This window comes from Trichomycterus rosablanca, chromosome 13 (assembly GCF_030014385.1).
Source record: "Trichomycterus rosablanca isolate fTriRos1 chromosome 13, fTriRos1.hap1, whole genome shotgun sequence".
Lineage (NCBI taxonomy): Eukaryota > Metazoa > Chordata > Actinopteri > Siluriformes > Trichomycteridae > Trichomycterus > Trichomycterus rosablanca.
The window spans coordinates 16,338,578-16,354,895 of record NC_086000.1 but is presented as its reverse complement, the minus strand read 5'-3'; the positions used below and the strand labels follow the sequence as shown (position 1 = coordinate 16,354,895).

The following is a 16,318-nucleotide window of genomic DNA, read 5'->3' as shown; positions in this document are numbered from 1 at the left end:
CAGAACGTGCCTTGTGGTCTTGGTAGAGCTAAACCTCAAGTATGTTAGTGTGCTCTTGTTATAGGAAACAGTCTTTTGTGCATGTATATGTACTCTGTGGGCAAAGCATGATGCGTTTCTGTAAAGTAGCTTCGGTTTGTTGTTTTCTGTAACTACTGTTCATTACATGCAAGTCATAACCACCAGGTACTTTGATTAACTCAATGTTCTTGGTTAGAACCAAGAAATCTCTTGTACCTTAGCTAGGCATTGAAGTAGAGTCATTGCATTTAGCTAATTTAATCAAACCATACTAGCACACGTACAGAAAAAGAAGGGCTCAGCTGTGTGGTTTGAATGACACAATATTTGGTATTGCTGTTTGAATGGGTGATTAAGCATGCTGTCTAAAAAGTACTTTCATGTAATGTGATGTGATGCAAAAATACAAAATGCACCTATATTCCAATTTATTGAAGCAACTTTTACCGAGCGTAAATTCTTAGTGGTATAACAAAACAAAAAAAACAGGTTGGTCTTGTTATTTGCTCAGTGTGCAAAATAGGAACTTCAGTGGTTTTGAACTCTGAAGTGGTTTAGATTGTGGTTTGAATTTAATCCAGTTGTATAAGCTACGAACACTTCCTCACTGTTAATGCACGCAGGCTCTAGAGCTTGTATTTTCTCAACAAAAAAAAAAAAAAATTTATTTTATACAGTTTTAGAAAAAAAATCTTGATGGTACCTATTTTCAAAATGAATAGAAACGTTATTTATAGATTCTTATTGTATATATCCTTTGATCCATTTATTTGATTTTTGTTGCCAAAGCTTTGATCTGTAGCAGTGAAGCTTGAAGCCAATCATCAGCTTCTAACACAAAAGCTTTACTTTTTTGTAGTGTTTTTATACTTCTGTTTGGCATTGGATAAAAAAAGAAGTTAGGTGCTTTCCTTCTATCTTTCACTGCTAGGGGATGCTGTTGTTTAATGGAAATGCACTCATTACTGTAGTAATGATGTTATGAATAACTGGCATAAACATTTTACGGTCAGATCAGTGCAGTCTCTGTTCAGGTTGAAAACTAAAATAGTACTGTATACACTCTGTCTGCATCTCACCACCTACAAATACTGTTTTCATTTTCAGCCATAAATGCAAACAACATCTGATTTAGGATTGTCTTTACATATCCTTTGCTGTTTTATTTAAGCTTGAGATTAAAGTTTAGAATTTTTTCTCTTTTTTTATAAGGTGTGGAATGCAATGGGAAAACTGGGGGAAAAAAAGGAGATTTGATGCCGTCTAACAGCCAATTGTAATCAAGGACTGCCACCAAGGGGCAGTCTTTACATAGATTTCAGTCCGAACAGAAACTCCTTTGAGGGTCATTTTAGCCAGATCTATTTCTGGGTGAGCAGAAAGGTTCTGTGTTCTAGCTCATTAACCAGTGCTTACTGTACAGCATCAGCTAAATCATCATTCTGCATTAAGTAGGAGAGAGAAAATAAAATGCTATAAAATGTGAAAACATTTAAGTTATCTAGCTGGGCTAGACTTGCTATTTACAGAATTATTTAAACTTATTGTCATTGAGTAGTTAGATTCTTTTATTTTTTAATTTTAAAAAGAACTGTTATGTTGTACATGTTTTGTAAAAGCCGAGCCATTTGGCATATATGTTGTTACACAGTACAAGAAATGTAAGAAATTCTCTAAACGTCCTGTTTTTCTTTTAAAAAAACCTTTTGTTTTTGTTGTTAAGACATAATTATTAAGTTATAAAATAGAATTTCAAATGATAATTGTGCTAGAATTTAATGTGATTGTTTTGCATGAGTGTAAGATTCAGATAAAATGAATTAACTCCAATTTGCCGGTGAGAGAACATACTCCATCCTGTAGTCTTGTTAACAGATGTTTTGTGGTCAAAAGTATATGTTATGTATTAAAAGAATAAAGGGCTTAAAGTTTTACATTTCTATTTTATGTTAGAATTGTTACAGTTGTCAAATGTAATAAAATAAATGGACAATCTTTAAAAACTCTTACGAACTTAATTTTTGTTTCTTTTGTATACATTAATATGTTTTCTATAGATACACATTTAATATTAAACACTTGTAAGTGGTAAGGTTATCAACAGTTTTTCTGTATGACCCTGATTTTACCGGGGTCTAGACTACAATTTAGATTTTACTGGAGTCTAGATTTGATCAGGGGTCAGATTTGACCAAATTGAATTTTCCTTTAGTTCAGATTTTATTGGGATTCAAAATTAATCATATTTAGGATTTATTTTTTAGAAACTTTTAACAGCATGATACAGTGACTTCTTTTGCTAAACGAAATGTAATGAAATTCCAATTTATATTTTTAGTTTGAAGTGTTTGTAATCTCTTGGTCAAATATGACTTCCTATTTTACTGAGGTATAAACATGAGGTGACTGAGGCCAAATTCCATTAATCATTTATCAACTAGTGGAAATGAGCTAATAGACAAGACCAAAATGTGTCTAAATCGCCAATCAGATATCACCTTGCTACCGTGTGCCAAATAATTTTTCTAGCCAGCGGAGTTTGCTTGACATTACTGAAACAATGTTTTTGGTCACATACAAAAAAGTGCTCTTGACAACAAACACAAGGTGTTTTGGGCATAAAAAATAATATTTATACGGTAAAATAAAACAGTACCTACAATTAAGTGTGGTGTATAATCTAAGATTTTAGGGGCTAATTTTCTAATATAAGGGCCCTGGATTTTCCTGTAGGACAATTATTCAAAACAAACATGCAAATCCATACAAAACAAGATAAACTGACCACAAAACCAAGCTTTTGCCAAGGCAACAGTCCCCTAACCTACAAACCCCTAATCTACAAACCCCTTTTCCATAAAATTTGGAATGTTGGGTTTGTTTGTTTGTTTATTGGGATTTTAATGTCATGTTTTACACTTGGGTTACATTCATGACAAGAACGGTAGTTACCACACAAGGTTCATCAGTTCACAAGGCTACATTGAACACAGTCATGGACAATTAAGTATCTCCAGTTAACCTGACTGCATGTCTTTGGACTGTGGGAGGAAACCGGAGCCCCGGAGGAAACCCACGCAGACACGGGGAGAACATGCAAACTCCACACAGAAAGGACCCGGACCTCCCCACCTGGGGATCAAACCCAGGACCTTCTTGCTGTGAGGCGACAGTGCTACCCACTTAGCCACCATGCCGCCCGGAATGTTGGGTATAACGCAATAAATATAAGAATCTGATTTGTTGATTCTTTAAAACAAAAAGGGGAAAATGGACAAAAAAACAAGATTTTTAATGTTTTTATTTATCACTTTATTGTAGTTTGTAAACACATTTAGAATTTGATGGCTCCAACACACTTAAATAAAAATTGGGATGGGGCAAAATAAGTGTAAAAAGGTGGTAAAATATTGAAGTTACAGTGTTTTGTTAATTCCCACAATGAGCAGGTCAATTACTACGAGGTGAGGGAATCATGACTGGTTATAAGAGGAAAGTCCACCAAAAGCTCAGTCTGTACAAGCAAAGATGGGTCGTGACTCACCACTATGTTCTAAACTTCAACTGATTGTCATTCATTTTAAAAAGAACATTTCTCAGTGCAAGTCTGTAAATAATTTACATCTTTTATCAACCTTACATAACACAGTGAAACGATTCAGTTAATCTGGCAAGATCTTAGTCTGTGTAGGGCAAAAACAGAAACCACTTCTGAATGTACGTGGCCTTCGAGTCCTCAGACTACACTGTATGAGAACCCGAAACGCTACTGTGATAAGTATAGCCACATGGCCTCGGATGTACCTAAAAACTATTGTCACTTAACACAGTCCGCCAGTCCGTCAAGAAATACAAACAGAAACTCTATTACACAAACTCTATGCTGAAACCCCACCGAGTTTTCTGAGCTTAAGCTAATCTCAGATAGACAAAGACAGTGGAAACTTGTTCTGTGGTCAGATGATTCCATGTTTTAGCTTCTTTTCTGGGGGAAAAAAGGACAAAGACGAAAGTTCTATGTGACAAAGACGAAAAGAACCATTCAGCCTGTTATCAGTGAAAGCTGCAAAGGCCAACAACTATCATGGTGTGGGAGAGCATCAGTGCCCCAGGCATGGGTCACTTGCATGTGTTTGAAGGTACCATTGATGCAAAGGTGTATATTTAAATTTTTGAGAGACATGCTGCTATAAAGGCAACGTCTTTTCCCGGGAAGTCCATGGTTATTTCAGCAAGACAATGCCAAACCTCATTTTGCATACGTGACAACAGCATGGTGTAATAGACATAGTGCATGCTTGACTGGCCTGTCTGCAGTCCAGATCTGTCCCCCATAGAAAATGTATGGTGTATAATGTATTCAATAATTTCCTTCGGGATAAATAAAGTATCTATCTATCTATCTATCTATCTATGGTTATTTCAGCAAGACAATGAACCTCATTTTGCCAAACCAGCATGGTGTAATAGACATAGGGTGTGTTCGAAAAGCTAGGGAGCTGTCTACATAGGCAGCATTTTATGTCATCCTGTGCGCGCTCCCGAGAAGGAGGCTGTTCGAAATCCTAGATGCCTTAAAATCCTCACTTCTGAGGCATCTTCATATTTCAATGTTATTTTGGCTCGAGAACGAGTGAGCATCCGACGCATCCTTAGTGATCAAGGCAATCCCAGCATTCATTGCGGGTCGGGCACTCTTCTCTCACAGAAAAATAAACATGGCTGACGGGGCGGAGAAACGAATGGAGTTATTTTCAAACGTAAATAAAATATTATTGATTTTTAACTTGTATAAACTTGTACCGAGTGTTTTTATTTGCAAGTTCGGGCTTGTCAGGAAATGTAACCGTTATCGGTACATGAAGAAAGATGTTATATTGACGTTAGCGTGCTGTGCTACCTCAGTTTATTGGTTTTAATGGCAAGATGCTAAACGCTGAAACTCGATGGAACTCGCTGTCTAAGTAGCGCGTTCGAATAACCTGACTTATAAGTCATTGACTTATTAGAATCCTCTCTACTAAGGCAGTGCCTATGTAGACAGTAAGACATCAAGGCAGCTCCCTAGGTTTTCGAACACACCCATAGAGTGTGCTTGACTGGCCCGTCTGCAGTCCAGATCTGTCCCCCATATAAAATGTATGGTGCATCATGAAGTGGAAAATCAGACAATGGCGACCACAGACTGTTGAGCAGTTTAAGTCTTGTATCAAGCAAGAATGGAGAAAAATTCTACTTGCAAAACTGCAACAATTCGTGCCCTCAGTTTCCAAACCAATAAAAAGTCAATAATTGGAAAGGTTGTAGAACACTCCTCTGTCCCAACTTTTTTAAGTGAGTTGCAGGCATCACATATTAGATGTTTATATTTGCATAAAACAATAAATTTGATTTGTGAAAACACAGTTAAATATAGTCAGTTAATTTTGTCAGTTAAATAAACATTCAAAATAATTAACTAATTACATTCTTCTTTTTACTGCAATTTACAAACATTTACAATTTCCCAACTTTTCTGGAAATGAGGTTTGAAATGAGAGACTTTGTTTTTGATGGCTTTTGATTCCTACCTATATTTATTCAGTTGACTTTCTAAAGGAAGTCCATGAAACCGAATACTACCTAATGCTAACATTACCTGAACATTACATAAAATACTACACAGTAAAGCGGATAAGAGTTAGAGCTAGGGCTAAGGCGGGAAACTGTGGAATTCTGCACACGGCCACATTTCTTATTGTTGTGGCCCAAATTTGACCGACTGCCCCGTCGTACGATGATGGGGCTTTTTCTATTCTTTTCTCCCTCAGAGCCTGTTCCCAAAGCGCTTGGCATTCCACTGGCCCACCATAGGAGCTGCTTTAGTGAGGGCCGCTGGCTCCTGGGTGGCCTCTTGTGCAGGGGCTGTAGAGGGGAGGAGACGATGTCTTATTAATTAACTGGGTGTCTTGGGCAAAGTGAAGGAATTTGGGTGAGAAGACAGACAGGGGGGAGGGCCAGACATTGTCTGTGTTACCTCCGGCCTTACTGTATACCACCTCATTTTCTTAATCTGCATCATCATAAATGCCAAAAAAGAGATTTCCTGCTTGTAATGTGTCCCATTGAGCAGGGCTGGACCCAACTACGAATGCACCATATAAAAAAACGGACAAACACACTTCCAAAAAAGATGTTCTCAAAGCTGTGAGGGTGACCTGGGTTGCAACAGAGGGCGTTTCTCTGGAGCAGGCTGTGGGAATGGCCATCAGTCCTGGGAGCTGCTGAACCAGTGAATGGCTTGCTGTGGCTGAGTGTGTCAGGGAGATGTGATTGAGTGGGATGTTCTCAGGCTAGGGCAAAAGGGGGACAGATAGAGGAGGAGGGAGTGTGCAAGTGCTGAAGCTTCCCATGTGGTCCACTGCCCCCTTCCCGCGCCCAACCCAGGCACCCCTAATCCCGTTACATGTGTCCCTATTAGTACTAATAGGATGGCTATTGTCCCGTTGGGTTTTGCCCAGAGTCACTAGTCAGGCTATGTCATATTTCTAGACCCCATCAATGCCATTCATCAGCAAGACCCTAGACGGGTGAGAGTTCACCATGACTCACAAAGTCAGTTTGTCTTTGAATTAGATTTATTTATATATATATATATATATATATATATATATATATATATATACACATAGAGATGAAATAAATATTTTTATGGTGAAAACTTCACCACCACCACCACATCTAGTTCTATACTTTCCCATATTCATTCCCAAAGCATCCCAGCTTTAACCTATTTAATTCACCTCATCATTGAGTCTTTATGAACTATTTTAGACTAAACCATGACCAAGGAAATTAAAAAAATGATTCAACAGGCAAATAGTTGAATGTGAACAGTAAGTTTCCTTCTAAATGAAACATTCTGACAGTGGTGGCTCAGCAGTTAACTTAATATTGATCAGAAGGCTGAACACTGCTCTTATCTTTCAAAGTTTAAATTGCAAACTGTATTGTTGGAATTAGCTTTGAATCATTTGAGTGCATGTAAGTAGCATGAATATTTATAGAAATCAACAGTAAGCAGTTTTAAAAACCATCGTTTTGATTTTTTACCACTAAAAATAGGCAGATTGAGCAGAGAATTCTGGTATCCTTTGCTATTAATTCACTATGCAGAGATTGGGGTACTAGACCAATTCAACTGATCCCAAAGTAGTTGCTTCCACCCCCTTGTTTCCTGTTCTTTGTAGACAGCACAAAGCCTTCTCTGCTGCATGCATGCATACGTGAAAACACTGAGAGGACATTTACATTTACGTTTGTGTCATTTAGCAGACGCCTTTATACAAAGTGAATTGCAATTATGACTGAACACAATTCAAGCAATTTAGGGTTAAGGGCCTTCCTCAGGGGCCCAACAGTGGCAACTTGGCAATGGCGGGGCTTTAACTAGCAACTTTCCCATTACTAGCCGAGTACTCTAACCACTGAGCTTACACTGCCCTATTCAGATATAGCAACGAAAATCCAGCACTTTTTATTGTGTTAAAATTTTTATTTTTCCCTTATTTTACCACCAGTTTCTGATTGGCAAATGAGGTAAAATTTTATGTTTGCCCAAATTACATATTTGGTTGATTTTTGAAGTAGAAAAAAAGTTTAAAAAAAAATTCCCGTTTTAAAATAAAAACCTTTATTTTGGCATCTACAAACCACTGAACAAACCATAAGCACCAAGTCTGTACTTACAAAAAATGTTCCATGTTTTCAATGGTGAACTTGCTGAAAGTGCTGTTTACAATACACTTAAAGATGGGACACAGTCATGTTTACCACTGTCCACTCTATTAGACACTCCTACCTAGTTGGTCCACCTTGTAGATGTAAAGTCAGAGACGATCGCTCATCTATTGCTGCTGTTTGAGTTGGTCATCTTCTGCCCACTGGGCGCTGTTGGCTGGATGTTTTTGGTTGGTGGACTATCCTCAGTCCAGCAGGGACAGTGAGGTGTTTAAAAACTCCATCAGCGCTGCTGTGTTTTATCCACTCATACCAGCACAACACACACGAACACACCACCACCATGTCAGTGTCACTGCAGTGCTGAGAATGATCCACCACCTAAATAATACCTGCTCTGAAGTGGTCCTGGGAGAGTCCTGACCATTGAAGAACAGGGTGAAAGCAGGTTAAAACGGTATGTGGAGAAATAGATGGACTACAGTCAGTAATTGTAGAACTACAAAGTGCTTCTATATGGTGAGTGAAGCTGATAAAATTAACAATGTTTGTAGAAACAAGGAGGTGTTTCAATTTTATGGAATCACATTTACGCTTTAATATATAAGAAAAACACATTTTTATATTTACAAAATACAGTTAGGTTTGTCAGTAAAAACACTGAAAATGTACCTTTTTATTGGTTTTTACTGCATTTTTACAAAGTGTCCCAACTTTTCTGGAAGGGAGTTTGTAGATACACTTGTTTAAGCAGATATTTCCTTGCAAACACCTTTTAGAGAGCTTGGAGTATTTTAGCTTTTAATTTAATACTTTTCACCCACTTGTGTGAAATGCTGCACCATCACATGTCAGATACACCTTCCTGCTGATCCTTTGTTCTCATAAAAGCATTTTGCTTGATCATTTTTGTTAATCTATTTATAGCCAAATTGAGTGTTAGCTCAGAGTTGACAAAAAAAAAAAAAAAAGAAAAACAGAGAATTAATTACGCTTTGGAATTATCATAAACTAGATTACCCTAATGGCACTTATTGACATTGCAGGGCTTTGGTTTGTTATGGATTTAACTTTAATGAATATTTGAAGGTCAAAAATGTCCCTGATGCATATAATAAACTGTAAATTATCATGGCATGGCATGGCAGTGCATTAGGTTACATTTCCTAATGCCTCTAGTATAGCTTTACTGTATTTGTTCAGTCTAACGCAAGTACATCACATGATAAACACAAAAATGGTAAATCGCAAAAATCTATCAGATTTTAATCATTTTTAATGTAGATTTAAGAAGCAACGGGTAAATCAAACTGTGTATGTGCATTGGGTGTGTGCACGCTTGCATGTCCTCTGTTGATCTGAAGTACTTGTTGGTTACCATGACAATAGTGCTTAGTAAGGGTTTGGGAACAATCACCTGTGGATCCTTTTGCCCTGGTTACAGAGGTCTGTTCATTTTGCTTTGGGAGCAGATGGCCTTTTGGAATGGTTGATAAGTATTGAGATACTGCACTATCTTTTCCATGCTGAAGAACTGCACAGAAAGCATTAGAAATCCACAGACTCAAACAAAAAGCAACAAGTTGCTGAAGCTCCTAAATGGTTGTTCTGTTAGAAAAGGAACCAAACAAATGTATATTTCCATCCACCTTGTTGCTTAGTGATTGAGTTGGATAAACACAGAGTACTCGTCAAATGGCTTGCTTCGAGACGAGCTATGGCCCCTGATGGCCGAGTGGAGGTTCTCTGTCTGCTGAGCTCATTTGCAATGCTAATAGTCAAGAGACAGCTGCTCTCTTGTGCTGAATGCAGTTTCACCCAGTATAGCAAATGGGGGGGGGGGGGGGGGGCCCAATAATTATGCCAGTTTTTTTGGGTCATGCTTGTATAGGCTCCACAAGATTCATTTGTAGTACCGTAGCAGAAAGACATCGGAACCCACAGCTAAAGAGAGACAGAGAAGTACAAAATGTGAAACAGCAGAACCCTGAAGTCTGTTTCTAAACTGAACAGTGCTAAATATTTAAACAGCAACACTGAGTTTTGCCAAAGGTAACATATTAGCACAAAGCCACATTAACAATAGCTGTATAAAAAGCTCTTAATTTAGCTTTTACTCACTTGGGCTGTGTTATAGGCTACAAGTGCTGTCCAGAGTGATTGCACTAGTTCTTGTTGAGAACCCTTGAATATTGTAGGAAATATTTGAGAATAATTGAGAATGGCTTTGTTATAAAAGCTGTATAATAAAATGCCCTTATCTCCAAACTCATATAATTGAGAATGGCTTTGTCTTCAAATCTGTATAATAAAATGTCCTTATCTTTAAACCTCATCTCCACTGCATTTATATGAATTGTTTTAGACATTCAATTTTACAACAATTTCACCAAGACAACTAATAACAACAGACATTTGTCAGACAGCATCAAACTTAAGCTAAATAACATTTTGCTCTGTGGAATCTTTCTCCAAGCACATCCTGCTCTATTAAAATGAAAATGTTTTACTAATTTCACTTTATAAACAATTGTGAATAAACACATGACTTATTTTCATTATTCCTTTAACATGACTGCTTGTGTGCTGGTAATAACAAAGGAAATCTGGTGATATATTGTGAATAATCAGTTACCAATTATTAATCCAAACATACAGTGCTTTTTAAAGCTAGTTAATGATAACGCAAATCACATTATTAATTACATTCACTATAGTACAAATCTAAAGCTTAGTTGCCCCTTAGAATGCATAAAAGGATCAAGTACCAGTATGGGTTAAACTGATCCATGTAGTAAATTTCTGTGTGATTGCTCATAGATAGCACAAATTGGTGGTAAAGTAATGGTCTTGACCTGTTCAATTTTTATTTTTATTTTTAAACCTATTAGAACACATGGTCCACTTCAGCCCTTTTCCCTGTAGTATTATTTTTTAAATATTATAATTATTATTAACAATATTTTATATTAGATTCAGTCTTTAGTTTATGAGTAAATAGCCCCAAATAAACACAAAATCAAGATTTATGTAGTTATTTCTGATGTGTCACAGGAGGCAACTCTTGGGTTATAATAGGTTAATGATGTATTATTGCTTGGTCTCTGACGCACATGGAATTTATGAAGGGATTAAAAACTAAAAGAATGTAAAACAATAGTGCCCATACTTTCTGTGACTTCAGGTTAGTTGTATAACCCCAGTTTCAAAACTTAGATTAAGTTCAATACAACTGAATAAACTATACTGGAGAATTTTTCCACATATTAAAATATCTTTGGTGCTTTACTGTTGAAGAGTAACAACTTCATTGGCAAATGTTTTATATTCAAAAAAGAAAAAAACGTACAATTATTGTTTAAGCTAATGACACAGACTACAGCTGTGGTAAATAAAAGTCTTGCACATCATATTGCGTTTTGGGTGTATGAAACAGTGCATGTTTGTTGACTAAGAGATGAGTATAGGGAGGACCAGTGGGTGTAAGGGCCTCTCTTCACAACTCCTTCATTACTGATGTAATTACGCTGGCTCTCTTCAGTGCATACACTTTCCCCTCTTAATCATGTTTACTCAGGTCTCAATTGGGAAATGAGGTGGAAAATGATGTGTGCGTAAGAATGAGAAAAGTATCCTGCCCAGTGATATTGTAAGACAGGAACAGGCCATGTAAAGAGAAAGTCCCTGTCTTTATGTCTCCTGCCTCCACCCTCTGGGTGTTACATCTAATCCTTGCACAGCGCTGCCTGGATCATTATAGACTGTCGGCTGGAGTCAGTGAAAGGGGGAATTAGCTGGGAACACAATCCCGACAACCTTTGTGACCTCAAGACAAATACTCAGCAGCTGGGGGTCCCAGTCGTCTAAACCAGTCCATATGTCCAAGACAAAACTGTTACAATGGCCCAAACAATAGAAACACAGTGGAAGGGAGGGACTAGCTGTTTGTCTGTGTCTCTAAGGAATTATTGAACATGATTGCTATTTGTCAGCAAGTGTGAGAGAAATGCTTTAGCTTGCCATTATTGATCCACTTCATATCAAAATACTTTTGCAATGATAGAATAAAATCCGAATAGTGGTTTATAATTACACATGACTCCAGCTCTGTTTTTACTCCATCTTTCTGCTTCTCCCCAAAGCTTTCCTGCTGTGAAGATACTAAGCTGTCCTTTGTCTGTGTGGAGAGCTGGGAAATCCTCTATCTAATTGTTTCACACAGACACACAGGCACTGTTTAAAGAAAGGATGATGTGATGTAGGCATACTGTGTGCGCAATTGTATCACTTACAAAGGGGAGGGATTTAGAATAGGGTGGGTTTGGCCTCCAACCCTGTTCTGATCCAGCCTATTCTATTGGCCAGTTGGAGACACAGATGTGATTTAATGTGTATTGCAGCCCCAATACACATTTTCACTGTGTTTGCATCATACGTTGGTTTGTTTACAACTGAGATTACATTGAGAACTGCAACAGAAATTTTTGAGGATTTATTTTCTGTGTTTTTGGCTTGGATGTTACAACTAAGGATGTAAAACTAGTAAAATTATGAATGAAAGATAATTAAATCTGGAAAGTTGAATCACTGTGGCTGTAATGATCACAAAAACAAATTTACAGTAAAACAACCATAAGCATGTTATGTTTAACTGATTGTAAAGTAGTTTACAGTTACAGTAAAAGGTAAGAGATGTCTACCAAGCCATATTGGTGAGCTTACCTAACAGTTTAGTCAGTTAACTAATTGATGTTATATATCAATGTCTGCTGACTCTAGTGCAGTACATTTAAAGCTTTATTAATAGTTTAAACGGTTATTTCATGTAATTTGTTGGCCTTATTCTAGAATCCTAAAAGTAAATTAAACATTGTAACAAAAAACCCCAAATTGTTTTACTTTTAAGACTAAAACAGGGCAGTTGTAGCCTAGTGGTTAAGGTACTGGACTAGTAAGCAGAAGGTCGCTGGTTCAAACCCCACCTCTGCCAGGTTGCCACTGTTGGGCCCTTGAGCAAGGCCCTTAACCCTCAATTGCTTGGACTGTATGTCGCTTTGGATAAAAGCGTCTGCTAAATGCCGAAAATGTAAATGTAAAATGTTTTTCTTTACTTTGATATGGTGTATTGACAATAAAGATATTCTGATTCTAATTTATGACATGTATCACTATATTTCAAAAAATGTAGTGCAGAAGTGATCACTCAATCAATAACCAAAAGTCTTAAAAGCCAGAAACACAAGTACTGCGTTTCTCAATGAGAAATAACTTTCCTTAATTTCCTTAAGATTGCTGTGTTATGGCATATTTTTTTTTATTGAATTTTAGATCATGGAACAAAGAACACTACTAAGCATACTACTTAAAGGGTACCTGAGTAAAACAAATAACTTCATTAATCTAAAGGCAGTCTTGAGAAAAGCAAGCAATTGTTCCCATGGTTTTCAATCAACAAGCTATTCATATTTAATTGGTCAACCAATTAAGCTAATTGTTAGTACATTTAAGCCTGTCCTGCAGTATATAAATCGTGCATGTTTTTGGCAAAAGGAGAATTCATAAAAGAATATCAAACGTCAGTATACTGTACATATCCAATAATTTAACAGGTCTTTATATTTACAGTGACCTGGCTAGCTTGGAATTTAGAGCAATTTCTTTGTAAGATCCTTGTAGTCAAGTAGTCAATGTAGTTTACATTGTGACATTTCTGTCTATAAAACAGAGAATTCTCCAGGTGTATTTTTTCTTTTCGTTGTTTTTCTTTATTTAATTATTATTAATATTTCCCCACCCTTTTGGCATTTTTGCAAATTGCAGACAAGCATTAATGTTTTTCTTTGTTGTCAGGGGCTGCATCCTTGCTACCCTCCCATGAATCCCATTTTGCCTAGTATTGTTGTTTAGGCCATTGCAGGCCATTGTTTAGGCCAGCATAGATGTCCGCAGTTAATTCAAGAGGCTTTATTGTCATTTCAAGTATAGACAAGTACATATTAAAATGATCAACTTTTCTCCAGGACCAGGGTGCATCACACCACAGGTGCAAACAATACAAGATACACAGTGCAGACAAAAAGCTGTGCAATAAAGACAAAGACCAACAAAAAATATACAGGACATTTTTGGACTGAAATAAAGTAAGATCTAGAGAAAGGACCTAAAGACAAGTGCGGCGTTGGCCAGTACAAGGTAATCAGTAAATATGAAGAGAGGTTGTGTTAAAACAAAAACATACTACGACATACTATGACATTAGCTATATGTCATAGATATGACATCTTGATCTTATTTGATATGTAAACAAGCAAATATAGCAGCAGACATTAAAATAGTGTACAAAATGCAAATGATAGTCACTGAGAGTTTATTTATTAATATATTAATCTAGTCTGGGATTTTTGTGACTTTCTCAACAAGTTGTTGCTGACCCCAATACAAGCCACTCCTATAATTAACTAGGTGTTTTTCTCCATTTACATCAGCTCACAAACCTAAACTAATTGTGAAGCAGGAATACAAGGGATACAAAAGCAAGTTTACATCTAAGTGGCAGAATTACACTTGTAGTAAGAATTACAGTTGTCACCAAGTCACCTACTAAATTTTTACTTAAACCAAAAAGTTATGATATGGCATGACCTAAAACAAAAAGTTCCTGCCTAAAAACCAAACAGTGTGTCTAATTTATTAGTGTGTTAAATTCATTTAGTGTGTAACTAATACTCCATTCAAAAGTTCACCATTGCTAAGAGTAGTACAAGCAGTTATTAAGGTTAGGGGGCACAAAAGTATTGGATAAAAGTCCATAAATAAAATCTAAACATTTTCAGCACTGTATTTACTACATTTCTAGTAAGCATATCATTAAGTAATAATGTGTGCCCTTGTGTTAGGAGGGTGTTAAAGTGAGTGAACAAAAAAGTAGGCAGAAGTATAACACAAGAATTAAATCATTGTCCAAATATATTTTGCACTGCTTTGGTGAAGTGTCAAGCTGTTAAGTTTCATAGTTGAAGTAGCATAAATCTAATAATCTAATAATCTTAATAGTCTAATTTTACTCGGGTGCTTTTTTTCATAGCAAAATATTAAAAGGTGTAAATGAAAGAAATCTCTCTCTCTAAGCTAACCAGGTCACTGTAACCATACGTACCTGTTACATTTGGATACACATATCCTGTTGTTTGATATTTTTTAATGAATTTTCTTTTTGCCTAAAATAATTGTAATAGTTATTATAATAATTATTTCATTTCTTTAAGGCTTTTTTTTACTTTGAAAGACTGCAAACGTTGTGGAAATATTTTATGTAAAATATGAATTTCAGAATTAGAATTTTATGACAACTAGCAGCACATTAGATAGTTAGCTAATAAATTAATTTTAACACAACTGGTTTAAGGTTTAGTAGTTGTTTTAGTCATGTATTGATAAATGCAAAAGCGCAGTACTCTAATCTTTGGGGATCTTCTGCACTAAGATTTACCTTTCTATTATAAATTCTTTTTTTCCATTGTGTTTACCCTTAAAATCTTTTACATAATAATTTACACTCACAAAATCATATAATCTTCTACTTGATGTCAAAATAACCGTGGACAGTAGGTTCCGCAACATATCTTGCATCCATAATACCACTGCTGGATTATTATCTGACCAATAAAATTATTACTGCTTGTTCTTACTCTGTTCTCTCCCTTCCCCTCATTTTCACTATCCCATATTTCTCTCTCCTGTTCAACCCTTTCTTATTAGTAGGCCCTCAGCTGTGTGTCGGCCAGGATCAGAGACTGCCTCTATTAGTTGGGTCCATTTGTTGAGCGATTGAATCGCTCTCAGCCTCCTGCACTTTCATGGCCTCTAACCCTCTCTCTTGAGCTCAGCCTCCCATAAGGGCCTCTTATAGTCCTGCCACACAATGGAGCCTGATAGAAGAATTCGTCCTGAGATAAACCAGATGCTAGGCAGGTATGACCGTGTGCGTGCATGTGAGACAGCGGGAGAGGCAAAGAGATATATGATTTATTTACTACCGTGTTTATTACGTACTGTCTTCGAAGGGCAGTTGTTTTCCAAATGTGAGGACATTTGCAACTTTACTTAAATACCAGCAGGTGGCATGCTTGTACAAGCACTGAGAAATTGCCTCAAAGCAGCTTTTGACCCTTTGTTGCTGCCTAAATATCATACCACACGATCAGGCAATCTCCATGAAATTAACTGTAATAAAGCTATTGTACTAAGTCAGTATATCTGCTAATGGACAGCCAACTCTCTTGCTATGTTTGCACCTCTACTTGTAATTGTCTTTTGCTTTATCCACCTATCTCACATTAAACAATTGGCAAACAGTAAAACGATTAGTTGCATAAAAGGTTATTTGGGCAGAGACAGTGAATATAAGGATATATGCGGTTCTGGAAATTCATACTACAGTGGATATAAAAATGTCTACACACCCCTGTTAAAAAGCCTGGTTTTTGCGATGTAAAAAAAAATATCAGACCAAGATCAATAATTTTAGAATTATTTCCACCCTTAATGCGATTCCACCCTGTGCAATTTAATTGAAAAA

The 16,318-nt window shown here is 36.6% G+C and overlaps 2 long non-coding RNA genes across 2 annotated transcripts in view; both read right to left on the bottom strand.

The window, feature by feature from the left end:
- Window positions 1–16,318, bottom strand: part of LOC134325765 (uncharacterized) — a 46,860-nt gene that overhangs the window by 21,388 nt on the left and 9,154 nt on the right. The gene's annotated exons all lie outside the window — the stretch shown is intronic.
- LOC134325766 (uncharacterized) lies at window positions 8,982–9,599 on the bottom strand. The gene is made up of 2 exons (XR_010014346.1): window positions 9,390–9,599; window positions 8,982–9,274 (listed from the first exon to the last, which is right to left on the bottom strand). It is a non-coding gene; the product is annotated as an uncharacterized LOC134325766 (long non-coding RNA).